The following is a 27,753-nucleotide window of genomic DNA, read 5'->3' as shown; positions in this document are numbered from 1 at the left end:
TACAGACAAAAAGAAAATCAATGTGCTTTGATTTAGGGAGACGTACAACACACTGTACTGGGCTGGGAGTCAGGACTCATGAGTACAGTGATTTCCCTACACACCCCCTGGGGGGGTGTACACCCCCCTTGAATTTCCCCAACACCCCTCCCTCTACCCTCTAGTTTTTTGAACTAGTTACATGCCAAACCTGGTGGCTGAACTTTGCGACTTTGTCCTCACCCACAACTATTTCACATTTGTGGACAATATATACCTTCAAGTCAGCAGCACTGCTTTGGGTACCCACATGGCCCCACAATATGCCAACATTTTTATGGTTGACTTAGAACAACGCTTCCTTAGCTCTCGTCCCCTAACGCCCCTACTCTACCTGTGTTACATTGATGACATTTTCATCATCTGGACCCATGGAAAAGAAGCCCTTGAGGAATTCCACCATGATTTTAACAGTTTCCATCCCACCATCAACCTCAGCCTAGACCAATCCACATAAGCAGTCCATTTTCTTGACACTACTGTGCTAATAAGCGATGGTCACATAAACAACACCCTATACCGGAAACCTATTGACCACTATACTTACCTACATGCCTCCAGCTTCCATCCAGGACACACCACACGATCCACTGTCTACAGCCAAGCTCTAAGATACAACCACATTTGCTCCAATCCCTCAGATAGAGACAAACACCTACAAGATCTCTATTAAGCATTCTTAAAACATTCTAAAAATACCCACCTGCTGAAGTGAAAAAACAGATTGACAGAGCCAGAATAGTGCCCAGAAGTCACCTACTACAAGACAGGCCCAATATAGAAAATAACAGAACGCCACTAGTCATCACCCTCAGCTCCCAACTAAAACCTCTCCAGTGCATCATCAAAGATCTACAACAGGGGTCGGCAACCTTTCAGAAGTGGTGCGCCGAATCTTCATTTATTCACTCTTATTTAAGGTTTCGTGTGCCAGTAATACATCTTAACGTTTTTAGAAGGTCTCTTTCTATAAGTCTATAATATATAATTAAACTATTGTTGAATGTAAAGTAAATAAGATTTTTAAAATGTTTAAGATGCTTCATTTAAAATTAAATTAAAATGCAGACCCCCCCCCCGTACTAGTGGCCAGGACCTGGGCAGTGTGAGTGCCAATGAAAAACAGCTCGCATGCCACCTTCAGCACCCGTACCATAGGTTGCCTACCCCTGAACCAGGGGCAGCTCCAGGCATTTTGCCGCCCCAAGCACGGCAGGCAGGCTGCCTATGGCGGCATGCCTGCGGAGGGTCCAGTAGTCCCACGGCTTTGGCAGACCTCCCGCAGGTGTGCCTGCGGGAGGTCCGCCGAAGCCACAGGACCAGCGAACCCTCCGGGGGCATGCCACTGTAAGCAGCCTGCCTGCTGCCCTCGCAGCGACCAGCAGAGCACCCCTCTTGGCTTGCCGCCCCAAGCATACACTTGGCGTGCTGGTGCCTGGAGCCGCCCCTGCCCTGATTTACAACCTATCCTGAAAGATGATCCCTCACTCTCCCAGATCTTGGGAGACAGACCTGTCCTCACTTACAGACAGCCCCCCAAGCTGAAGCACATACTCACCAGCAACCACACACCACAGAACAAAAACACTAACCCAGGAACCTATCCTTGCAACAAAGCCCGATGCCAACTCTGTCCACATATCTATTCAAGTGACACCATAATAGGACCCAATCACATCAGCCCCGCCATCAGGGGCTCGTTCACCTGCACATCTACCAATGTGATATATGCCATCGTGTGCCAGCAATGCCCCTCTGCCATGTACATTGGCCAAACCAGTTAGTCTCTACGCAAAAGAATAAATGGACACAAATCTGACATCAGGAATCATAACATTCAAAAACCAGTGGGAGAACACTTCAGCCTCTCTGGTCATTCAGTAACAGATTTAAAGGTGGCAATTTTGCAACAGAAAAGCTTCAAAAACAGACTCCAACTAGAAATTGCTGAACTTGAATTAATATGCAAACTAGATACAATCAATTTAGGCTTAAATAGAGACTGGGAATGGCTGAGCCATTACACACATTGAATCTATTTCCCCATGTTAAGTATCCTCACACCTTCTTGTCAAACTGTCTGACAATAGCACATCTTAATTAATTAGCCTCTTAGAGTTGGTTGGGCAACTCCCACCTTTTCATGTTCTCTGTATGTATATATAACTCCTCACTATAAGTTCCATTCTATGCATCCAATGAAGTGGGCCCACGAAAGCTTATGCTCAAATACATTTGTTAGACTCTAAGGTGCCAAAAGTACTCCTGTTCTTTTTAAAAAAGCAAACAAAATGTTGGGAATCATTGACTGCCACTGCACATTGAGTGGATGTTTTCAGAGAACTATCCACAATGACTCCAAGATCTCTTTCTTGAGCTAATTCAGACTCCTTCATTTTGTATGTATAGTTGAGATTGTTTTCCAATGTGCATTACTTTGCATTTATCAACATTGAATTTCACCTGCCATTTTTGTTGCCCAGTCACCCAGTTTTGTGAGATCCCTTTGTAGCCCTTTACAGTCTGCCTGGGACTTAACTATCTTGAATAGTTTTGTATCATCTGCAAATTTTGCCACCTCACTGTTATCCCTTTTTCCAGATCACTTATGAGTATGTTGAACAGTAATGGTCCTAGCACCGATCCCTCAGGGATACCACTATTTATCTCTCTCCATTCTGAAAAAACATAATTTATTCCTATCCTTTGTTTCCCATCTTTTAACCAGTTACTGATCTATGAGAGGACTTCCCTCTTATCCCATGATGACTTACTTTTCAAAAGTCAATTTAAATTACTTTTTTAATTTATATTTTTTAAAAATCTAGACCTGTTATGCATTTTGATGTAACTTGCATTATTCTTATGTTAAATTTGCATTATCCCAACAAAACATTTACTTTATTCATATCTCTTTTATATATCTCATTGGTCCTGACACTTCCCCTGTAAATTCGAACACCCCTCCCTAATTTCAATTCCTGGGGAAACCACTGCATGAGTACCAATTGGGGATTTACAACTGACCTGCAGTGTGACCTTGGACATCACATCACCCCTTTCTGCCTTTGCTTCCACTCCCATCCTTTGTGATATGTATTTGTATAAGTTGTTAGGATCAGGCTTTTTCTTCACTAGGGAAAAAGGTGTGTTCTTAACTCAGATCCCCCTACACAAGTTCTCTTACAGCTCAAGACTCACAGGATCCAAGAGCAAGGTTCACTGACTTCAGTGGAGCTATGCTCATTTATGCCAGTTGAAGATCTGGCCCAGAGTGCTCTAAACTATAAGCTTCCCCATGGAGAATCAGCCACAAAGGATAGATCTTCCCCTTTCCTCCAGAATACAGGGGGCTCAAGATGGAAAGCTGGAGGAGATGTGTGAAACAGCAGCTTCTATCCTGACCTCCAATTCAGCACCATCATCGGCAGAGCCCAATCAAATGTTAACTGGGCCCTACTGGAGGTGTTTTTAACTCTGCATCTTGTGACTTTCTCATCTCACAGCTTTAATGCTGGTTTAAGTGTTTTCATGCTGTGAAGACATGGCCATGCGTAGCTTTCATATGAGTTAGCAAGTCAAGTTAAAGTCTGGGAGGGGACCTAATCTTTAACTCCAGCTGCTAACTCACATGAGAACTACAGATTGTCTTGTCGTCTCTAGGATTTTACCTTGAGTTAAGAACACACATTTTTCCCTAGTGAAGACAACACCTTAAATCCTAAATAGCTTTGTTTTTTAAAAACACTTTGTCTCATAAAGGATATAAAATAATAACCACCTAGGGTAGCACATATCATCTCTGTTTGCTGCTGCTGCGGCTGTCCCTAAAGGAGCAGGCAAATAATAGAAGCAGCTCAAGTTAATAAACAAACACTACTTTCAAAACCTCCCCAGTAAAATTAATTAAATTGTGGTTTAGAGAAACAAGGAAGTTGAACTCAAAGACACTGTAATGTTGGCTTGTGTGATTCAGAAAGAAACAGAAAAGTTACACGTAAAAGCTATGTATTATTATTATCAATGCTTGCTAAGATGGACAAAAATGGGGAAGAGAGATATCCAATATCCATATCCAATCCACGAGCCACAGAAACGATCTGTGGATATCCTCATCCTCGTCCGCATATGTGGCTATCTGTGTATACAAAGCGGATTTGCAGGGCTCTACGCATATAGTGTTGACCCAACTCTGCTCCCTTTGACATCAAGGGAGTTTTTTAGCACTGACTTACCAATAATGGGAATAATTACTTCAATAGGAACAGAGTTAAGCCAATGCTGAGCACTTCTGAAAGTCCCAACCCAGTGTTCAAGGTCCTGATTTCACTTCCTCTGGATGTCTTCCTATTGACTTCAGTTAGACTTGAGTCAGGCCCTCATGTTCTTACGTCTTAACACAGTCTCAAGCAGAGATGACCCATGCCTGTAGATAGTGGTGAGGGCAGAGTGACGGCAGCTGGCTTCAGCAGTATTACCAAGCCTTCTCAGTCCATGTGAGCATGCTCAGTATAAACCAATCAGCAAATCTGGGGGGCACGTGACCTCACATGTCCCCTCCCCACATTGCTTCTGGTCTCAAGATTTCTGGGGATCATGATTTTTGAATACTTGAAGTTGGCAATATTGAGGAATGGCTGTGACAGTGTTACTGGAAATGTACTTGCCACTAAGATACCCATATATTAAATGGGCATGAATTCAGTTGGGGAGTCTAGATGCCTGTTGAAAAAAAGAGGCCCTGATTCTATTATCAGTTGCTGCATTGGGACTGCAACGTCAGCTTCTCCAGCCCCCCGAAGCACAGGAGGGTAGGCAGCATAACACTGGCATGATAGCCCTATGCTGCTGCTACTCCTCACCACCTCTGGTGTAGAGGCATTGCAGGAATAGGCATAGGCAGGTTGGAGAAAGCAGGAGCTGAGGCCAGAGTACATGGTGCCGCAGCTATTGTAGCGCAGCAAAGCAGCCAATCAGGGAGCACCCAAGCTGCTGTAAAATCAGATGAGCTATAGTTTAACATTTGTAGAAGTAAACATCTTTCTAGGATGATGTGCAGATGTGAATGGTGACATGTTATATGTTTTCAGTTTTATAAACTTATACAAAAGTTTACAAAATGTATAAAAAGTGTAAATTTTTAAAAAGTACAGAAAAATCTTAACTTTAAATAAACCAAAAAGTATTGTATTTTTTTACATTGGGCTCTAAATGGGATTGGGCTCTAAATGACCATCCAGGAGGCCAAACTCCAATCCTGTGTCTCTTGAGTTGTTATTCAGGGCCCAGGCTCAGACCAGTAGATCACATCCCTCTAGTATTGCTGGCTCTGCCCATGGAATAAGTCATACCAACAGAACATTCCCTGTTATCCAAGTATAACTCCTTTTTTAAAGCCTCAAACATTCCAACAGAGTTACCATGTGTGGGAGTGTGTATGCCCCAGCCCTTTCTTTTCAGAAGAGTTAACCATCTACCGTATGAGAAGTAAAATACATTGAACAGCTCACCAGAACACTGAAACAGACCTCAATTATACACCGATGGGTTTCAGAGGTGCTCATTCATCCCCAAGTCTCCTGTCTAAACCTCCAGACTCCTGAAGCAATGGCCCCTTTCAAGTTCTGCAAGAAAGCTGTGTACACAGAAAAATGATACTTATTTCCAGGAGGCTGTCCAGGTGCGGGGAAATGCCAGAAATTGACACGTAAGAGACACTGACAAAAAGCCAAAGATTCATTGGTTTCACTTTTACTAGGAACTTCTTTTTGTCCAGCTCTAACAATGACAAAGTCATAGATGATAGAAATGGAAAATATCTATTAACCCAGGGGAGGCTGTAAGCACGTTACAGAGGGTCCACCAAACCTGACCAGCATTAGACTTGCCAGGGCAGAAAGTCAAAGTCCTGCCACATACGACTGCAGCCTGGGGCCCCACCACCCTGGGCTGAAGCCAAAGCCTGAGAAATTTAGCTTTGCAGAGCTCCCTGTGGCATGGGGCCAAAGGCAATTGCCCTGCTTGCTACTCCTTAATGCTGGCCCTGGCTTTTATATGCAGAAAAACAGTTGTTGTGGCACAGGTGGGCCATGGAGTTTTTATGCCATGTTGGGGGGCCTCTGAAAGAGAAAGGTTTAGAGCAGCGGTATTCAGTCATATAATCCATTTTTCTGGGGCGCAATTTATTTTATTTTAAGTTTACTAAGGGAAAAAAAGAGGCCTATAAAAGAGATGTGGGCACCCTGACACTTACTAAATCTTACCACAGCATACCAATAGTATTAAAAATTAAACTTTCAACAGGAACAAATTAATCCAACTCAGCAATGCAGGACTGCTCCTTACATGACAGGTTCTAGTGTGTTGTCCAAGCAAATGTGGAAATTCCAGGCAATGCTGAAATGGAAGAAGCACTTGAGTCCAGCCTTCTTCAGGAAAGCTCTAAAGCACATGCTTAAGCACGTGGTTAACTTAAAGTATATGCTTCAGTCCTATCGACTTCTGTGGGCTGTAAGCACATGCTTAACTCCTTTCCTGAATCAGGGCCTATGACAGAATCTGGGGCAGACAGTAAACCCTCCCAATTCAAGTCCCCTCCAAAAGGTATCTTTATTATTTCATTCGGGCAGCAGGCTTTGTCCTGACATAACTCCTCTTGTGCTGGGGGGAGGGATACCCATGGCAGATTTGCTATTGTGATTTTCTTTTTAAGTATTGTCATGTTATTATCACCATTGGTTCCAATCTAATTACCTCAATAAATCACAAATGAGGACACCACAGTGGGACTGGAGTTAGTCCTCCTCCCCCAGTTTCAAAGTAGAAGGTGCAGCACAGAATAAATAGTATCCCCACCCCATCCCCATTTATTTGGGCTAGGAGCATCTTCGTGTTTCAATTTGTTTTAACTCCCACACATCACTGGAAAAATAGAAAAAGTCCCGTCAAATAGGCAGGTCATGCTGAATTGGGATGGTACTTTCCAAGTCTCTGGATTATTCACCTCAGGAAAAATGGCTTGGTTCATAGTGAAAGCTCAAGTAAAGCCAGTGTCTTCGCTTCAGCTGATTACAGACAGGAAGTAGTGGTCAGCCTTGCAGCTAAGCTTCAAACATCAGGCAGCCCTAGCTAGGAGTGGCTAAGCCCTTCTTCCTCCTCTCTAAAGTGGAGACTGACGTAAAGAAAGAGCATCCATTGTGCAACTTTGGAATTATTTTGCCTGCTCTGTGTAACCTTTGCAATTAACTCCTTAGATACTTTCCTCTTCCATGAGGGCTGCCTGAATGACACCATCTTTCAGGTTGTTAGGCTGGGGGTGAGCAAAACTTTACTGAATCTGAAGGGCTAACAGCTGCCCTTCGTTTTGGGTCAGTGTAAAAAGCAACTGTGCTGCTGTATAGTAATCTGAAACAAAAGATGCTTCCCCACAGGCATAGGTCATGTGAAGTCTGGAGTAAGGGACTGTTTACGCTTAAAAAGCTGCAGTGGCACAGCTGAGCTAATGCAGCTGACCCTCTGTAGAGCTTCAGTGTAGACACTACCTACATTAACAGGATGGATTCTCCCATCGGCATAGTTAATCTACCTCCCTAGGAGGCAGAAGCTAGCTTGATGGAAGAATTCTTCCATCAACCTAGCGCTATTTACATGGGGACTTAGGTCATCTTAACTATGCCACTCGGGAGTGAATTTTTTCACACCCCTGAGCAATGTAATTATGCCAACCTACTTTTCTAATGTATACCAGGCCGAAGGCTCATCTACACAGGAAACAGAACTTAGTCGGGGGGTGGTCTGAGACAGTGCAGTGAACTCCCCCAGTAACTAAGGACTATCACAGACCTCATCAATTTCTGCTCCAAGTGACAGATGAATTTTTTTGACTTTGCCTCTTTAGTATAAACACATATACTTGAAAAAACCCTACCAAAACAAGACACTACATTCCACATGCTTCTCCCTCTGAGGAGAGGAGGAGAGAACAAGCAACACATGACAGATGCATAGTCACACTGCTTAATGCATTACTGGAAGGCACTCAAATACCATGGTGATGAGGGCAGTATAAAAACCTATATGGAACACAAGTAGAAGTTGAGCCAGGAGCCCCAAGGGGTTTTCTGGGGGTCTAAAAATAAACAAACGTTTGGGGAATGATTGGTTTGCAGCTATGTATCTGTGTGCACATGAGGGAGAAAAATCACAAACACTCACACAAGATAGCCAAAAGCCCAGGAGAACTAGAGAAGGACTTGTAGCATGACCCTCTCCTCCCCGGGAGTGGTGAGGGGGCTCCCTACTTCTCTTAGGGCAAACGAACCCCAGGACTCCCTTAGCTGCTCCCAGCCCCCCACCCTTCTTCAGCTCCACCTCCCTCAGGATCCTATGCCCTCACCTCTCCCTTCCCCTGGAGATTACCTCCCCTTTCCCACCCAACTATTCCCCCCCAGGCTCCAACACCACCATCCTCTGCCACTGGGGTCCCTGTGCTCCCTCTGCTCCCACCACCACCACTGGGGACCCTCTGCTTCTTCATCTCCTTCCACAACTGGGGACCCTGTGCTTCCCACCACCACTACCATTGGGGACCCTGTGCTCCCCCCTTCCACCCTAACTGACTTTTGCCTTGCCTGCTCCAACCCCAGAGGCCCTAGCGCAGTGGAGGAAACTGACAGGGGAGCCACAGCTGGAGAACCCCGGCTCCTAGAGGAGGCGACCGGCCTGTGTTGCACTGCAGGTAAGAGGTTTGCCTGGGGCTGGGGCATGTACCAGGAGCAGACCTCTGGTGCAAAACTCAGGAGGGCAGGTGCCCCCCCACCCTTCCTAAATGGCACCCAGGCCAAGGCTGTCCACAGCTTTCTCACAGCTGCTTGTGTCAGCCCCATGCCTCTGCTAGGTAGATACAGCAAGGGGGAAGGGGTACGCACTGGGGCTGCCTCCCAGCAGGAAGCACGGGCCACTGGCTGCACAGAGGTGGAGGATCACCCTGCAGTCCCATCCCGTCCTGTACCCCAGACATGGACTTGGCAGCGAGGCTATACCTGACCCTGACACAGCGCAAGGGCCAGGCCTGCCCCAGGAACACCCTGGGGCCCTGCCTCTTCATGCTGGGTGCACCATGATAACAAGCAAGAGGGGCAGATTCTCACATGCATGCCCAGTCCTGCCCACCTGCCCGAGGCAGTGGTTTATGTCTTTCCCAGCTGCTCCCGACATCCAAACTGATGTGCAAGCTCAGGACCTCTGCCAGGGAGGGGGTGTATGACCCCTTTTGCGGCTTCCCTTTGCTTATCAGTCAGAATCTATTGTTCTGAGGGGAAACAAAAAAAAAATCTGCAGGAGACATGAATTCTGCATATGCACAATGATGCAGAATTCCCTCAGGAGTACACAGTGTTATATTGTTGACTCATATTTAGTTTTTGATCCACTATAGCCCCCAGGTCCTTTTCTGCAGTACTCCTTCCTAGGCAGTCATTTCCCATTTTATATTTGTGCAACTGACTAGTCTTTCTTAAGCATAGTACTTTGCATTTGTCCTTATTGAATTTCATCCTATTTATTTCAGACCATTTCTCTAGTTTGCCAAGATAATTTTGAATTTTAATCTTGTCCGCCAAAATGCTTGCAACCCCATCCGCAAACTTTAAGTGTACTCCTTGTGCCACTTTCCAAATCATTTATGAAGATGTTGAATAGAACTGGACTCAGGACTGATCTCTGTGGGATCCCACTTGATATGCCCTTCCAGCTTGACTGTGAACCAGTGATACCTACTCTCTGAGTATGGTTTTCCAAGCGGTTATGCACCCATCTTACAACAGATTCATCTAGGCTATATTTCCCTAGTTTGTTTATGAGATGGTCATTTGAGACAGTGTCAAAAGTCTTAATAAAGTCAAGATGCATCGCATCTACTGCTTCCTCCCTATTCACAAGGCTTGTTACTCTGTCAAAGAAGGATATTTGATTGGTTTGACATGATTTGTTCTTGACAAATCCATGTTGACTGCTACTTACCACTTTATCTTCTAGGTGCTTACAAATTGATTGTTTGAATATTTGCTCCATTACTTTTCCAGGTCCCAAAGTTAAACTGACTGGTCTATAATTCCTTGGCTTGTTTCATCCCCCTTTTTATAGATGGGTACAATATTTGCTCTTTTCCAGTCCTCTGCGATCTCTCCCATCCTTCACAGGTTCTCAAAGATAATCATTAATTGGTTCAGGGCTTGTCTACACTTGAAACGCTACAGCAGTACAACTGTAGTGCAGTAGCTGTGCCACCATAGCGTATCGGTGTAGAACTAACTACACTGATGGCGTAGGTAATCCACCTCCCTGGAGACTTAGGCCCTTAGCTACACTTGAGAGTAACAGCGCTGTTGGTGGCTTTATAGCACTGTAACTCACTCCCCGTCCACAATGGCAAGCCCTTTCAGCGCTGTATCTCCGTGGCTACAGCGCTGCTTGTACTCCACCTCCATGAGAGGAATAAAGAGTATAGAGCTGCTGCTGCAGGTGCCAGTGTAAACAGGAAATAATCTTAGTACGCTGTAACTGACCTGCAGAAGCTTCCCATAATCCTTTTAAGTGAAGGTTCCTCTCTTTGTTTTGTTGTGAATTCCGGGCTCCGGAGCTGCTTATCAAAAAAACAAACACAGCTCCTGTTTGCTGTGAATGAGCAGAGGCAGAGGGGCTCCCTTTGGAACACCCACAGCTAGTGTTTGCTTGAAGAGAGGGGGAGGGAGGGGACTTGAGGAGAGAAGCAGCACGGCAGGCAGGTGTGCAGGGGCCGTTTCGGAGTGGCTGCTTATCTGGTCTGCGAGGAAAAAACAAACAGTTGCTGTTTGCTTTCAGTGAGTGAGAGAGGGGTGGGGGAGGGGATCGAAACTTGCAAGGCAGCTGCTGACACAGTGTCAGCTCCAAAAATCCACTCACTCTCTCCCCCACTCTCCCTGTGACACTCCACCCCATTCCCCGTTTTGAAAAGCACGTTCCAGCCACTTGAACGCTGGGATAACTGCCCATAATGCACTGCTCCCAGTGCCGCTGCAGATGCTGCAAATGTGGCCACGACAGTGCGCTGGCAGCTGTCAGTGTGGACAGACTGCAGCGCTTTCCCTACTCAGCTGTACGAAGACAGGTTTAACTCCCAGCGCTGTACAGCTGCAAGTGTAGCCATACCCTTAGGTTCATTTAACTATGTCAAGGCCAAGGGCAGAGGCTCACTTAAACGCTACCAAAGCCATTGTATTATTTAAACAGTCTGCTGTCTGCAGATGAAAGTCAAAGGGAGAATTCACCAATGAAGCATTTTAGTAACCTTACACTAAATATGCAGGAACAAAAATACTGCAGCTGAGCACACCCAAATTTAGAGGAAGTTTGTATCTAGATTGAAATTTTATGACTCAGGCCCATTTCTATTCTGAAACCCCAAGAAAACGTCATTAGACACTGTTAATGTTGGTAAGTGATGACAACATCATTAACCTAACACATTCTGTAGAAATGCCGTGTACTCAAAGGCAACAAAATGCATTTTAAATATATTATCATTCTTACCTTCCCCATGTAATGAACCATGTCCAGCACATTAGAAACACCCATATGCATACTACAGATAGCTGGTAGTGAAATGCTAATTACACTACAAATGAAACTACTGGACCTAACTTTCTAGGCCAAAGTTAATGGGAATTGCAATGATGAAAGTACCAAACAAAAAATATGAGGACTGCTGGGAATTCAATAGGTAAACTATAGCACATGGTATTAGAACTCCACATGTCATTCAAGTTAAAATGTGGATGCAGGAATTGAAAGACATGGAAAAGCAAAATGAAGTCAAAACTTTTTGTCATAGGATAATTAGTTATGGATGGAAAGCCACGTGTCCAAATGTGGATTTAGATTTATTTTATAAATTTAAAGTTAAAAAGGAGACAATAGGTATAAAAAAAAAGAAGTGTTCCAATATATAGATAAAAAGTGAAATAGTTTTTGTCAAATATATGCAGATGGATCCAAAAAAAGAAAAAACAGGAACAGTAGGGTTGGCTTATTGTATATTAACATTCAGAATTAGTACATCTAAAATAATATCATTTTGTAGCAGTCATGACAACCAAACAGTTACAATAATGCTGGATATGCCTACCAGCAGCAGTCGCAGTTTCAGACTCTGAATCAGGCCTTATGGCAATAAGAAAGGGTATCTCTATGTAGAAGTGATTTTATTAATGAAATTATATTTCTAATAACAGAGTTAGTACAGATGGGGATACCTGTAGTGTAGCTTATCACAATAGCAGAGAACAAACTGGTGGACAAAGCTATCCACAGTATTGTAAGAAATGACAAATAGTCTTGAGTACACAGGATTTCAAAAGAAGATTTTATGAATTATGCCCTAGAGTTGAGGATGATGACATACTTCAGGACTGAGCAAAAACTAACTGACTAAAATCCTTTACAGATGCTGATCAAATACAGAGCTAGAAAACATGAACTTTAATCACACCAAATTCACACCCATCACAATGAAATCCCAAGGAAAAACATACAGAGTCTTTGCCAATAGAGTTTACCAAGTGTTTCAGTTATTAATAGAAACTTGCTTCACCTTGTTAAAGGCAGAAAACACATGGGGACGATTGCATCCACTTGAATGATTTATAGGGTTTGTACTAACTGTATGCTGAAATAGCAGATTCAGTAAGCAATTTAGCATGACAGCTCAGCCAAAGCAGTAATGGATTTTAATTGATTCTCCTTCTCTTTTGTTGCGCTGATTGGTTGTTCTCTCCAGTTCTCCTTCAGTCACTGGTGGTCATTTAAATTACCTTCATACTGTCATGTAAGGATTTCTTAATGGTCAATGATCCACTATATGGAAATTCCCTTCACTAACATCTAGTGCCAATTAACTTGGGTCATTTACCCGCTTCTTAAAGCTAATCTGAATGCTCCTCAAATATATGTTGCACATCATAAGCCTTTGAAGCTCACCCTAGCTTGAGCCCTATCTATTAACTGAAGGTAAAAACAAAAAACAATCAACTAGCTAACTCAAGGTAAAAATCCCCTTTGTAAACATACCCTCTTGCTTATTCATGTCCACTTGCTAACCGAAGCTGGCAGCAGTTCCCTTTTTCATCAGGACACTATTTGGTCTACAGTAGTGAAGCCATTATTGACTTATCCATCGGTTCTCAATCCGTTGGTCACAAACAAGTGTCAGAGAGTCATACCAACCCTGCCCTTCCCACATTGCTAAGTGGGATGGGAATTCCTGTATGGAAAAGGTTAAAAACCACTGGAATAATCTACTGAAAAGAAATAAGGTTATGAGTATGTTGCACCCTACTACAACATCCTCACTCACTGCCTGAATTTGGGAAAGTTTGCAATCCGCTTTGGACCTAGACTTCATGAATCAAGCCTATCACTAGCTGACCGTGTCTACAATTCATCTGTAATCCAAGATGACTCAGAATTAAAATACTTTCACTAAAGCATCATTCAGGAAAATAATGCTCAATGAGGTTGGCCCTATCACAGTATTGTCAACCCAAAACATTCAAAAGTCATGAGTTATGGCCACAAAAAAATGTGAAAACAATGAGGACTCCTTGTGGTATCTTAGAGACTAACAAATTTATGGGGGCATAAGCTTTTGTGGGCTAGAACCCACTTCATCAGACGCATGGAGTGGAAAATACAGTAAGCAGGTATAAATATACAGCACATGAAAAGATGGGAGTTGCCTTACCAAGTTGGGGGTCAGCGGTAATGAGGCCATTTCAACTAGGGTGGACTAAATGTGTTAGTCTCTCAGGTGCCACAAGGACTCCTCGTTGTTTTTACTGTTTTTATTGATATAGACTAACACAGCTACTCTTCTGAAAAAATATGAGATTGGCTTTAGAATCATGAGGATTTTTAATATATATATATATATACTTTTTCTTTTTGAGGGTGCAAGGTGCCCTGGGGTCATTATTTCAAACTTTTCCCAGCAGCTCTTTTTTCTTTTTTAAATGAAGTCTGAGTTTCTTGTTTAAACCCATGATTCCAGGATCTGGGGATTTAAGAAAAATAAAATATCCTTAGACTTGCAATAAAATCATGAGAGTTGGCAACGCTGCAGGCGTTAAAAATGTCAGAATACTGAAAATAGGTTGTTCAGATACAGCGAGAACACATGGCCTGCAGCAGAACAAAATGTTTGCAATTCCAACTTTCCCAGCTGCCATCTGTACAGGGCCACCCAGAGGATTCAGGGGGCCCCGGGCAAAGCAATTTTGGGAACTCCATCCATAAAAAAAAGTTGTAATATTATAGAATACTATATTCTTGTGAGGGCTCCTGCGGCCCCGGGGCAAATTGCCCCACTTGCCCCCCGCCGCCCCAGGCAGCCCTGGGAAAAATAAAACTTTAAAAACCTTCCACATCTCGGCACAAACCCAGTTTAGAGAAAACTTTTCAAGTCACCTTTACAAGGTATCACTGGTTCTCAACATCAGCTAGTGCTAAAAGGCACGAAAGCTCATTAAAAGGGTTGGATAAATATTTTCCGTCAAAACTTTTTTTGGATCAAAAACTAGGGGTTTTTTAAAAGCAGAAAATATCACGGACAATGTCTGCTTTCCTTCAAAATTTGTTGTGGTTTTTTTTAACTGAAAAGCTGAAATTAGTCTGCCAAAACCTGAACATGGTTTGGGGTTTCAGAAGTGTGTGGCCAAACATTTGCTACTTGCTGTGTTTGCTTGTTTGAAGAAACAATTAAAAAATTCTGCTTAAAAAAAAATCAAAACTTTTGAACCACCTCAGCTTGTGGCCAAACACCTGAGCCCATCCAGTCAGAGATTTTTCCAGGTTTCTGATACTCTGCTGGCTTCCTTGACTCATATCTGTCTCCATGACTTTAGGTTCATTTAGGTTAGAACATAAGAACATAAGAATGGCCATACTAGGTCAGACCAAAGGTCCATCGAGCCCAGTATCCTGTCTACCATCAGTGGACAATGCCAAGTGCCCCAGAGGGAGTGAATCTAACAGGTAATGATCAAGTGATCTCTCTCCTGCCGTCCATCTCCACCCTCCGACAAACAGAGGCTAGGGACACCATTCCTTACCCATCCTGGCTAATAGCCATTAATGAACTTAACCTCCATGAATTTATCTGTTTCCTAGATACCGGCTCCATGTGGTCCCTCACAAACTGGAGACGGTTACTGTGGGTTTGACTTTAGTACAGCTTATGTACATACTCCATGAACTAACTGAGCATTTGAGCTTGTTCCAGAATCTGGGATGAGCCTATGTTGTGAAAACTGAAATGCTCAAAATAGCACATGCATGTGAATGGACACAGGGTGCTAATATTAAATTAACCTAGGGGTTCTCAAACTGGGGGTCAGGACGCCTCAGGAGGTCACAAGGTTATTACTGGAGGTCGTGAGCTGTCAGCCTCCACCTCAAACCCCGCTTTGCCTCCAGCATTTATAATAGTGTTAAATATATAAGAAAGTGTTTTTAATTTATAAGGGAGGGTCGCACTCAGAGGTTTGCTATGTGAAAGGGGTCACCAGTACAAAAGTTTGAGAACCACTGAATTAACCCCTCTGGAGCCTCAGGGAATGCAGTGGAGGGGGGGTCTCCCTTGATAGGGTTGGGAAGGAGGTAGGTGGTGTAGGATATTGCTCTTCTCATGCGATCCCTCCCCATGGCTTTCTTGGCTCTATCACTGTTAATCTAAAGTGGCTAATTTTAAATGAAGCTACCCTCCCCTGACATGAATCTCCCTATGACACTGAAATTAAATGTAGACTATAATTTGACATTTGAGAAGTGACAGGGATGGTAGCCCTAAGCCTAAGGGAAAAGATAACAGCTTGGCTCTTTGTGTTAAATAGCTGTCTGCAAGCCTCAAACTGCTGAATGAGCTTTAGGGTAGAGAAGGCTGTGCCTTCCCAAACAGCCTGGCCCTGTCCCCTACCCGACCCCCACCCACTTCCCACCCCCCAACTGCCTGCCCCATCCTGCTCCTTGTCCCCTCACCATCACCCCCAACCACCACCCCCAGAACCCCATCCCCCACCAATCCCCCGTCCTCTGACTGCCCCGACCCCTATTCACCCCCCCACCGAGTCCTGACAGACCCCCAGAAAGCCCACAATCCAACCTCCTGTTCCCCATCCCCTGATCACTCCCAGCAGCGCTGTCCAGGGTCACTCCCGGGTTCCCGCCGCCTCTCCCCTCTCTTGGACACTCAGCACGCCGCATCCAGGAGTTGCCCTGGCCCCTGGACAGCACTGCAGCAGCGTGGTTCCGGCAGGACCAGAGCTCTCAGCCCTATCCCCTTACCACATGGCTCTGACTCAGTGGGAGGAGCTCAGGTCCCGCCACTGCAGCGCTGGCCAGGGCCGCTCCTGACGCGCCGCGCTTGGGCACCAGGGGATGGGGGAAGGCAGAGGCGGGGCCGGGGGCCTGGGGCAAATTGCCCCATTTGCCCCCCTCCCAGGCAGCCCTGCATCTGTCCTGTATGTACGTAACTGGCAAGTTAAACCAAGGTTCGGGCCGGTTCAATCACTAGGCGAACTAGGCGGTGGCCTTGGGCAGCAAGCGGTTGGGGGTGCCCAGGGCCATCCTTTCGCATAGGAAGTTGGGTAGGGCCCCTGAAAATTTGGGGCACCACTGGGTCTTAGTGTCCACCCTACTGGTTTTCCTATCCGTGTTCTGACCCTTCCTGCAGGCTCTGAGTCTTTTAAAAGAGAGAAAGTCTCCAGCCTGCCAGACCTATTAGCACAACACTGAAACTGTTAAAGAGCCATTCAAGGGGTAATGAAGCCATTTAACAGGCATTTGCCAACTCCCAGTTATCTACTGTCAGTTTCTGAATGTACTGACAAAAACAGTTATGCATGACTGTAATATTTACTCAGAACATGTCAATCTACAGGACCTTAGTTTAAAATTTGCTTTAAAAATATTTCATTAGTGAGTTGGTGAAGATTATAAAATCACATCTCTAAAATCTTGCAGAGATTTTTAGATGCACAACCATCTTTAGCCTTAAATGCTTGGATCTTCAGATATATGTTTTTTTAAATAAATTCTTCAAAAGACCAGCCTTATCTAAAATAAACATTTTAATTACTATAGTAAAAAAACTTACTGCCAAAGTCTTCCCCTTCTTTCTGTCCATCCATTTCTCCCTTCACTCCCCCTCCACTCCCCTCCCCCCACCCCCCACTGAAGGAAGCAACAGCCCTTTGCTTCCAGATAGATGGACAAAGAGTTTCCCTTTCTTTACTTCTGACTTTCTGATGAACTAGTTTTAAGCAAAATCATTACCTTAATAAGATATCAAATCCTTTGTTATGCCTAAAATCTTTGGAAAACATATTTTTTAGAGTTGGTGAAATTTCATAAACATGTGTATTGTTCTGGAGATCACACACAGTAAATTAGGGTTCCCTTTTTCTAAAAGCAATGAACATTGTTATGAACACATTAAATCTCTGTGACTGATTAATTTAAAATAATGTCTGTTTCAGTGAGCTAAATATGTAGTAATCTGCAATGAGTACATTTGAGTACATTTAAAATATAAATTCATCTTAGAAATACTGATTAAGAAAATGTAAAACAGAGAAAAGCTGCATCCTGTATTCCGTAATATTGAATGTTGGATTCAGCAAGACAGCTGACTCACCCTTACTACAAAGTTTTTGCAAATAAATGTCTGACAAACTTCAGGGCATATCAAAAAACCTGTGACATTTTTTATTCCCAAGTTTAGTGCTTTTAATTAGGTACCTTCTGCATGTCCATTCTGCGTGAGGGAGAGGGTACCGGGGTCTCTGCGGGGAACTGTGACTCTCCGCCACCATGAGGCGGGCCGGGCGTCTTGTTATTCTTTCTGCCTTGTCCCTCCGCCCCCGCCCCCGCCAGGCTGCAAGCTCAGGCTCCCATCAGGCATAGGGGCACCAGTTTAATAATGCTGCATAGGGCCTCATAAATCCTAAAGACGGCCCTGGGGGCACCAAAAAGCAGTGTCCTGGCTTGGCAGGGAGAAGCCACCTTCCGGAGGCACCGGAGAACCAGAGTGTCCTGCTTGCAGCAGCAGCAAGCCCCAGCCATGGACGAGCCAGTGCAGCGCAGGGGAGCAGGAGCCCTGCAAAGGCAGTGGCACCGCTAGCGGGGAGCAGCCACGCCCCCCGTCCCTCCTGCCCAGCCTGCAGCCTGGCGCCCCCACCCGGGGGCTCCTGCAGGCTGCAGCAGTCTTGTTTACAACACACCTGTTAATGCATCCCAGAATCACTCATAGTGGACCACAAGCTTAATATGAGTCAACAGTGTGATACTGTTGCAAAAAAAGCAAACGTGATTCTGGCATGCATTAACAGGTGTGTTGTAAACAAGACACGAGAAGTCATTCTTCCGCTTTACTCTGCGCTGGTTAGGCCTCAACTGGAGTATTGTGTCCAGTTCTGGGCACCGCATTTCAAGAAAGATGTGGAGAAATTGGAGAGGGTCCAGAGAAGAGCAACAAGAATGATTAAAGGTCTTGAGAACATGACCTATGAAGGAAGGCTGAAACAATTGGGTTTGTTTAGTTTGGAAAAGAGAAGACTGAGAGGGGACATGATAGCAGTTTTCAGGTATCTAAAAGGGTGTCATCAGGAGGAGGGAGAAAACTTGTTCACCTTAGCCTCCAATGATAGAACAAGAAGCAATGGGCTTAAACTGCAGCAAGGGAGATTTAGGTTGGACATTAGGAAAAAGTTCCTAACTGTCAGGGTAGTTAAACACTGGAATAGATTGCCTAGGGAAGTTGTGGAATCTCCATCTCTGGAGATATTTAAGAGTAGGTTAGATAAATGTCTATTAGGCCACGTCCAGACTAGGAATTAAAATCGATTTTAGATACGCAACTTCAGCTACGTGAATAACGTAGCTGAAGTCGAATTTCTAAAATCGAGGTACTCACCAGTCTGGACGGCGCGGCATCGATGTCCGCGGCTCTCCGTGTCGATTCCGGAACTCCGTTCGGATTGATGGAGTTCCGGAATCGATGTAAGCGCGCTCGGGGATCGATACACCGCGTCCAGACTAGACGCGATATATCGATCCCCGAGCAATCGATTTTAACCCGCCGATGCCGCGGGTTACTCTGGACGAGGGCTTAGAGATGGTCTAGACAGTATTTGGTCCTGCCATGAGGGCAGGGGACTGGACTCGATGACCTCTCGAGGTCCCTTCCAGTCCTAGAGTCTATGAGTCTATGAGATGCATGCGGACAGAGGCCCCTGTGCGCCCCCCAGCCCCTCCTCACCATGCTCGGGCTTTGCGGCTCCCGGGCATGTGAGCCACTGGGGCACGGGGCCCTGAGCCTGCTCCGGGAGGGGCAGCAGCGGCTCACACTCCTGGGAGCTGCAGAGCCCGAGCGTGGCAAGGGAGGAACTGGGGGGGCGTACAGCGTCCTCTGCCCTCATTAATCTGCTTCAGTAGCCCCCAGAAGGCAGCTCCTCCCTGCCAAGCTGCTGCAGTGGTCCAAGTCTGGCAAAGCCAATGAGTGGACTCGGGGTGGGGGCTGCCGGGGTGGGGTAGGGAAGGCTCATGGGGGGGGCTGTGCACCTTTCAGGGGAGTTCGGGGGGCAGGGAGGGGGGAACCTGGTCTGGGGAGCAGCCCCTGGGCACGGCTGACCCCCTGGACACGGCTGGCCTCTGGGGTTTATAAAGGCTCTTTGGGATTTGCCTCTCAATGAACCGATGTTATCGGGGGAGGGGGGCGGGAGGGAGGCACAAGGTGGAAGTTTTGCCTAGGATGCAAAATATCCTTGCACCGGCCCTGCCAAGGTTACAGCTGCTTTCACTTGAATAGTGGGAGAGTGCCAACTAATCTGGCCTTTTAGTAATCATTCAATTATTCCCTTAAGGGTCCTATCCATTCCCCATAAAGCCAATGAGAGTTTGCTGGCTTTTTTGGTGGATAATGTGAAGCAAACCATTGATCTCAGTCCAGCGTCTAGTATCCACATCACTAAAATCACCAACCCAATCATCGCTACTTTGTGCACTGAGTTGGTGGTGTCAGTGGAGAGCTCTAGGATTAATTGAACTATCCACTCACTCCTCCAAGGTGTTCCCCACCTCAGGTCAGAGTTGAGGCAAATTGGCAGGACTGCGTGAGGAAGCTTGCCTGGCTAATCCTGTTCTCTGGACAGGAAATTTCAATCCCCCAAGGGGTGTTAATCTGGCACTTTTCATCAGCACGAGATTAACTTAATTTAAAAAGAAGCTACTGCATTCTGAAGCAATAATTGTTTCCTGAGATGTTAATTTTCATGCCAGGTATAGACAACACTCTGGTTTTTTATGTGTCATTCTGCCAAGCTGAATATTAAAATAAAGATTCATGAAGAAGTTTTACTCTGTACTACAGCTCACCGTTCGCAACATGCAGCTACAGTATCAAAACCACAGAAGGCCTCACTGGTACAGTTTACAATGCCCTCCAGTCTTCCACTCCCTGCCTCCAGGCCTCAGGGAGAATTTGTTCTCACACATCCTCATTATTGCACAACGGATAGATTATCACACTGCATTCATAGTGAATAAATCAATTTGATTCGATCATAGGTAGAAGGAAAAGCTTGGATCCCTTGTGACAAATTGGGGATATGTTTGTGTCAAACTGTAAACTCCATTTTGTTTTGTGAACAACTTTTTGTGATGGAACCTTCACTTTGAATTGTAACTTCCATGTTTGATTAGGACACCCAGGTAGCATTGAAAACCAGTCTAATCCTGAAGAGGTCAGTCTATTCTGGACACTGGTCAGTGCTCATGCCAGAGGGTGGAGCTCTGTGATGCGGGCTAACAGTGAAAGACTCATCAACTCTGATTGTATCTCAGTTACCCACCAGTTCACAAGAACCATGAACTCTACACAGAAAAATGGCTGGGAGAAGGAGTTGGAGTTTCACAGCCTAGAGCACATGGGAAAGAAGGGTAGAAAGATAGTTTTAAAAAGTGGCTGCTTCTCTAGGCAGGAGCCCGACCACTGCCACATGAAAGACAACCAAACCAAGAAGGCAGGAAGGGTTGATGCTGACCAAAGACAAGACTCACAGGAAGGGTAAGATCAGACCAGGGGGCTGAGTTGATGATTTGTTGTTTTTCACAGTTCTGTAATTGTCTAGTGCTTTCAAGAGCAAAAGTACCTGTGGTTAAGAATTTCCTTTGCTAAGCTGTGTTCCTTGCATTGCTGTCACATTGTCACTGAAGGGTTTAACTAGCACCTGGAGTTCCCACAGCCAGGTGAACTCTGGAGGAGGTGGGGTGGAATGTATCCAAGCAATTTGGGGCTTGGAAGAGCTGGGGCACTGGTTTCAGGACCTAACGGGTCCCACTGCTCAAGAAGGGTATGATACATGAGTTCTGCATCTGGGAATGTACATGAGATCTAGGAACCATAAACTGTCACTAGCCAGGCCCAAAGAAGCTCAGAAGTATGTGGATCCAGGCACTGGGTCTATTTACACACAGACTGGTACCTGTCCAGGGAGCGGGACTAGACCAGGTTGTAAAAGCCCCAATGGGACTAGTGACCAATGCTATTTTCCCACTGCATTTGACCAGGATGTTACCAGGGTTTTTTCTTTTACATCTGCTCCTTGTCATAGTTATTCATGCTTTTGTTTTCTCCAGATTGGGTTAGTGTAACATATTCTACTTGAGGCTACATCTTAAAATAGCTCAGAAACTTCACCCAATTCAAGGATTCCTTCATTTTTCATAGTCTGGATCACATATTAACAAAGATTTTCTCCTGGAGCACCTTCTTCTCCATTCAAAATTACATGAACCAACTCCTCTTCCCACTCATGATCAAATAATATACCCATCAAAGCTACAGCAATCACATTAGGAAGCTAATGAATTTGTAGCTTCTTTTAATGGATGGTTAGCAGTTGAGAGGAAGGAAGAGATCACACCATGTAAGCAGGCAGCTCACTGCAGATCACCAGCAAGTGGTGGTCCATGAAACACAGTTTTAGAATTGGTGCATAATGTGGCACCACATTACTTAGCAGTGCTTTCCACAAAAAGCATGTTACAACTGTTCCCCACTGATGTGCACTGGCTTCCATATTATTTCCACATAACATACATTTAAACCATTTGTTTTAACCTCACGCTCTATGGGTTATATTGAGGTAACTGAGGTTAGCTGAGGTTCTCAAGCTACCATCCCCCGTGGTTTAAAGTGGAGGGGTATGAAGACAGGGTACATTCTATGAGGAGTTCTAGCATCTGGAAGTCACTTCACCCTGGGTCAGACAGCCTGAATTTCCTGACCTTCAGGGTATATTGCATGATCTGTTCACTTTCCTATGCTTTTCCTCAGTGTGTGTGGGAAGAGGAAAGGGAAGGGCTGTTTGAGTGGGTAGAAATGGATGGAATGTTTTCGTTTAGGCAGGGTGGAGGAATTTTAATTATAGGCATTGATCCAATTTGTACATGTGTGTTTTTTCTAAAAAAAAATGTGTATATGCTCCTAGTGCAGAATTCACCCCTGTATAGAAGGCCTATGCAGTACTTACAGCCTATTTAAACCCTCAACTCTTCTGTTCAGGGTGAATTTCACCCCTGGAGCAACAGGCATATTTTATATAAATCTAAATTAACAAACATCAATTTAGTTTATTCAAAATAACCTTTTATCAAAAAACAGAAACCCCTAACACCACCAGACATATTTCATGGGTACAGGGATTTCCCTACACTGCCCCAGAATTTTTCCAGCACCCCCCACCTTCATGGTCAACTAGTTACATGCAGTGTGGCATTTTAGTCATTGGTTGGAAATTTGAATTGAAATTGAAACATTAATACACACTTTAAAAGCATATAAAGTGTATGATAAAATAATTGTACCTGAAAAAGCATAATATGTTTGAAAAATATGAACAAAAACTCGTTTCTCACACAGCTGTGTTTTTTATGACAATGTCAGTCCATTCATTTTTGGGATCTTGGCCAACCTAATAATTTAAATTATGATTTGTAAGCAAGGTCTGAATGAGCTCTCCCCTGACAGCTAGTGATGAGCTTGCAGGTAAGGGGGAAAAGGCTTCAGGACCAGACTGTATTTATATGAACACACTTTCTCTGCCTAGTATCAGAGGGTAGCCGTGTTAGTCTGGATCTGTAAAAGCAGCAAAGAATCCTGTGGCACCTTATAGACTAACAGACGTTTTGGAGCATGAGCTTTCGTGGGTGAATACCCACTTCCTCAGATGCATGTAATGGAAATATCCAGGGGCAGGTATATATATGTGTGCTAGCAAGCAAGCTAGAGATAACGAGGTCAGTTCAATCAGGGAGGATGAGGCCCTGTTCTAGCAGTTGAGGTGTGAAAACCAAGAGAGGAGAAACTGGTTCTGTAATTGGCAAGCCATTCACAGTCTTTGTTCAATCCTGAGCTGATGGTGTCAAATTTGCAGATGAACTGAAGCTCAGCAGTTTCTCTTTGAAGTCTGGTCCTGAAGTTTTTTTGCTGCAGGATGGCCACCTTAAGGTCTGCTATAGTGTGGCCAGGGAGGTTGAAGTGCTCTCCTACAGGTTTTTGTATATTGCCATTCCTAATGTCTGATTTGTGTCCATTTATCCTTTTCCGTAGAGACTGTCCGGTTTGGCCGATGTACATAGCAGAGGGGCATTGCTGGCATATGATGGCGTATATTACATTGGTGGATGTGCAGGTGAATGAACCAGTGATGGTGTGGCTGATCTGGTTAGGTCCTGTGATGGTGTCGCTGGTGTAGATATGTGGGCAGAGTTGGCATCGAGGTTTGTTGCATGGATTGGTTCCTGAGCTAGAGTTATTATGGTGTGGTGTGCAGTTACTGGTGAGAATATGTTTCAGGTTGGCAGGTTGTCTGTGAGCAAGGATTGGCCTGCCACCCAAGGCCTGTGAAAGTGTGGGATCATTGTCCAGGATGGGTTGTAGATCCTTGATGATGCGTTGGAGGGGTTTTAGCTGGGGGCTGTATGTGGCCATACAGCCACTGGCCATCACATACAGCCCCCAGCTAAAACCCCTCCAACGCATCATCAAGGATCTACAACCCATCCTGGACAATGATCCCACACTTTCACAGGCCTTGGGTGGCAGGCCAATCCTTGCTCACAGACAACCTGCCAACCTGAAACATATTCTCACCAGTAACTGCACACCACACCATAATAACTCTAGCTCAGGAACCAATCCATGCAACAAACCTCGATGCCAACTCTGCCCACATATCTACACCAGCGACACCATCACAGGACCTAACCAGATCAGCCACACCATCACTGGTTCATTCACCTGCACATCCACCAATGTAATATACGCCATCATATGCCAGCAATGCCCCTCTGCTATGTACATCGGCCAAACCGGACAGTCTCTACGGAAAAGGATAAATGGACACAAATCAGACATTAGGAATGGCAATATACAAAAACCTGTAGGAGAGCACTTCAACCTCCCTGGCCACACTATAGCAGACCTTAAGGTGGCCATCCTGCAGCAAAAAAACTTCAGGACCAGACTTCAAAGAGAAACTGCTGAGCTTCAGTTCATCTGCAAATTTGACACCATCAGCTCAGGATTGAACAAAGACTGTGAATGGCTTGCCAATTACAGAACCAGTTTCTCCTCTCTTGGTTTTCACACCTCAACTGCTAGAACAGGGCCTCATCCTCCCTGATTGAACTGACCTCGTTATCTCTAGCTTGCTTGCTAGCACACATATATATACCTGCCCCTGGATATTTCCATTACATGCATCTGAGGAAGTGGGTATTCACCCACGAAAGCTCATGCTCCAAAACGTCTGTTAGTCTATAAGGTGCCACAGGATTCTTTGCTGCTTTCTCTGCCTAGGTATCCAGCAGACAGAGCTGTGTTGCCAAAGTGATCAATGTTGGCTAGTGTTGGGTTACAAATCACTTTAGTATTGAATGCAAGGATAATGGAACGTTGTTATCCTTATTGTATGAGTAAAGGGCAGCAGAACTGTGCTTAGCCTGTCCTGATTGGGGGGTCACCCTCAACTGCACTGCACTGGTTAATCAGGGAGTTCAGATGCGAGCTTCCAGGCCTTGGCTACACTTGAGAGTTACAGGGCAATAAAGCCACCAACAGTGCTGTAACTCACTCCCCATTCACACTGGCAAGGCACATACAGCGCTGTATCTCCGTGGCTACAGCGCTGCTTGTACTCCACCTACCCAAGAGGAATAAAGAGTATAGCGCTGCTGCTGTTGCGCTGTGGTGCCAGTGTAAACAGGGAATAACCTTAGTACGCCATGACTGACCTCCAGAAGCTTCCCCTAATCCTTTAAGTGAAGGTTCCTCTCTTTGTTTTGTTGTGAATTCCTGGCTCCGGAGCTGCTTATCAAAAAAACAAACACAGCTCCTGTTTGCTGTGAATGAGCAGAGGCAGGGGGCTCCCTTTGGAACGCCCACAGCTAGTGTTTGCTTGAGGAGAGAAGTACCGCGGCAGACAGGAGCGGGGGGGGCGGTCTGTTTCGGGAGCGGCTGCTTATCTGGTCTGTGAGGAAAATAAGCTGTTTGCTTTCCGTGAGTGAGAGAGGGGTGGAGGAGGGGGTCAGAACTTGCAAGGCAGCTGCTGACACAGTGTCGGCTCCAAAAATTCACTCACTCTCTCCCCCACGCTCCGTCACACTCCACCCCACCCCCCTTTTGAAAAGCACGTTGCAGCCACTTGAACGCTGGGATAGCTGCCCATAATGCACCGCTCCCAATGCCGCTGCAGATGCTGCAAATGTGGCCACGACAGTGCGCTGGTAGCTGTCAGTGTGGACAGACTGCAGCGCTTTCCCTACTCAGCTGTACGAAGACAGGTTTAACTCCCAGCGCTGTACAGCTGCAACGGTAGCCATACCCCCAGTGGAGAGAAAGAGGGTGGGGACAGGTGTTTTGCTTGGTGGGGTGGGCTCCGCCTAAGAGTCACAAGCACTATTTGACCTGCTCCTCTCCCCTGTTAAACAACAGAGCTGATTCGGCTCCATAGAGAGTCCTTTGTTTTCTTAAGTGAGCACTAGAGCTGAAATCACCGAGAGCTGGGTGGAATCTCAAGAGACCAACTCACAGAGGTCACAGTGGCAGGAAACAGCACAGAGCCATCGGCAATGGAACGGTACAACCAACAGCGGCCAGAGCAAGCAGCTAGAGGAATGAGCAAGGTGCTTTTCACCCCTCCTCCTCTGAGGTCAACTCATGCAAAAGCACCTCTGAACTCTGTGTCTCCATTGACCAAGGACAACAACAGTGAGCAGGGTGTGGGGCAGAGAGACGGGAGGGGGACGTTAAAGGAACATTTGTTTGTTGGACTGTGTTGTAGTGACTTTGCTCAAGAATGCTAGATTTGTAACTAGGAAACATAAATGCAGAAAGCCTTATAAGTCAGTCACTGTCAAGAACAATTTTACAAATACTTAATGAGACTGTTAAGAATGCTGGAGACACAACACAGTTTATGTGAACAAACATGGCTGTTGCATCATATTTTCTATTTAAGCAAGAGATAACATTGGCCTCCAGTTTGCAGTGTGTGGTAAGTGCATTGTCACTTGTTAATCCCGACCAGGGGCAGCTCCAGGCACCAGCGCTCCAAGCACATGACTGGAGCGGCAAGCCACGGGGGGCGCTCTGCCGGTCGCCACTAGGTCAGCAGGCAAGGTGCCTTCGGCGGCATGCCTGCGGAGGGTCCACTGGTCCCACAGCTTCATTGGACCTCCCGCAGGCGTGCCTGTGTAGGGTCCGCTGGTCTCGCGGCTTCAGTGGACCTCCCGCAGGTGTGCCGAAGTCACTGGACCAGTGGACCCTCCGCGCTTGGGGCGGCAAAATGTCTAGAGCCGCCCCTGATCCCGATGTAGGACACTGTTTCCAAACAAGACCAGAAAATACTCACTATCTTTCTGCAAGAAACTCAACTGACTGGTTAAAAGCACACGGTGCAACAGTGAAAGACTCTGCAGTTGAAAAAATAAAGAACTCTCTCACCACATTCAAAAAAATTGCATATATGGCTGATGAATGCACTGATGCAAATAGGCATCAAGTATTAAGTCATTGTGTATGTTATCTTGATATTAGTGGTAGGCCAGTAGATACATTTCTAGATATGTAGACTATAGAAGACATGTCGGCTGCATCTGTAACAACCCACATCTTAGAAGAGTTAGATGCTTGTAAAATGAACCCCAAACAGATGGCTGCTTCTGCATTTGATGGAGCTGCAAACTTCTTTGGAAGACATGGTGGAGCACAAGATTTGCTAAGAGAAAAGTGTAATCCTAATCTCTCCTCTACACACTGCAGAGGCCATCTACTCCAACTAGCACTAGTATGAGCTGCAGACTGTTCAAAAGATATTTTAAAAGGCATAAATGTAGTGTCTTCATTATATTCTTTTTTTTTCCAGCAAGAGTCCAAAAAGACTGAACATCTTGGAAAAAATAGAAGATACACTGGGACTGAAGTTCAAATTATTCCAACCTGGAAGAATTTCTCATGAGTGATCCTTGGCTGTTGTCTTACAATTAGTGCAACTATTATTACTGGCTTTGGGAAGTTCCAACCAAGATGGGATAATTCTAAGTAGTGAGGCTGCTGGACTA

Source organism: Gopherus flavomarginatus, chromosome 1 (assembly GCF_025201925.1).
Source record: "Gopherus flavomarginatus isolate rGopFla2 chromosome 1, rGopFla2.mat.asm, whole genome shotgun sequence".
NCBI lineage: Eukaryota > Metazoa > Chordata > Testudines > Testudinidae > Gopherus > Gopherus flavomarginatus.
Note: the sequence above shows the minus strand (reverse complement) of the source record.